This window comes from Theropithecus gelada, chromosome 19 (assembly GCF_003255815.1).
Source record: "Theropithecus gelada isolate Dixy chromosome 19, Tgel_1.0, whole genome shotgun sequence".
Taxonomy (NCBI): domain Eukaryota; kingdom Metazoa; phylum Chordata; class Mammalia; order Primates; family Cercopithecidae; genus Theropithecus; species Theropithecus gelada.
Window position 1 is genome coordinate 4082853 of NC_037687.1, and position 1429 is coordinate 4084281.

Here is a 1429-nt window from a genome sequence, read left to right on the forward strand (position 1 = left end):
CTGGACAGCGACCCACCTGGGGATGGGACGTGAGGCCGAGACCCCAGCAGAGATGCCAGAATGGGGGAGGCACAGCTCAACAGCCACACACCCAGGGCCTGACTAGGGCCCACGCAGGAACTGACACTCAGACACATGGCAAAGAGAGAGCCACAGGACCCGGGAAATACACATAGAGCCAGGAGCAGAAGCAAAGAGCAAACACACATACAGCCTGAAACAGACCCGGACAGACAGACACAGCCTGAAACAGACCCAGACAGACAGACAGACACAGCCTGAAACAGACTCAGACAGACACAGCCTGAAACAGACCCAGACAGACAGACAGACACAGCCTGAAACAGACTCAGACAGACACAGCCTGAAACAGACCCGGACAGACAGACAGACGCACACACACAACAGATGCCCAGCAACCGGCCTCCCTCGCACACTGGAAGGAGGCAGCCGCCGAGACTGCAGGGAGCCTGGCCCCGGAGCCCTGGGTGCGCCCTGGTCTTCGGAGCAGCCACGGCCCACAATCACCCCCCTTTTCTAAGACTGCCTGATCCGAAATAAAGTATTTTGACAGAACCTTGTTTTGGTGTGGAGGCGGAGTCTGGGGCTCCTCGACTCCCCAGAAGGAGGGGCTGGGCCAGCCTGGGATGGGGGAGTGAGGTGTGGGCTCCACACCCCCGCCAGATGCCGGCGCTGGAGCTGCGGAAGGAGAGGCGCCGGGCACGACTTCAGCACCTTGGAGAGCGGCGGCGGGCGGAGTGCGGGGAGGCAGTCGTGGCGCTTTCAAGGTGTCGCCCCGAGGTTGCGGGGAGGCAGCTGCCTTCCCGGGGATCTGCGCGGTCCACCCTGCTCGTTTTGCAGGTGAGGACACGGAGGCGTCGGAAGTGGAGGGACTGCCCAAGGTCACAGCTGGGGAAGGTGGAACCCGGCTGCGCCTGCGCTCTTCTGTGGGGTCGCCCCCCACTGAGGGCTGTGTGAGCCTGCCAGGCTGCAATCCCAGTTGGGCCCAAAGCACTGGAGGGGGCTCATAGCCTGGGGGAAAATGTTAAACAAACAAAAAATGCACATAAGTGTATAACTACAAACTGAGTGCTTAGAAAATGCCAGCTACCTTGGCCGGGCGCGGTGGCTCAAGCCTGTAATCCCAGCACTTTGGGAGGCCGAGACGGGCGGATCACGAGGTCAGGAGATCGAGACCATCCTGGCTAACACGGTGAAACCCCGTCTCTACTAAAAAATACAAAAAACTAGCCGGGCGAAGTGGCGGGCGCCTGTGGTCCCAGCTACTCGGGAGGCTGAGGCAGGAGAATGGCGTAAACCCGGGAGGCGGAGCTTGCAGTGAGCTGAGATCCGGCCACCGCACTCCAGCCTGGGCGACAGAGCCAGACTCAGTCTCAAAAAAAAAAAAAAAAAAAAAAAAAAAAAAATA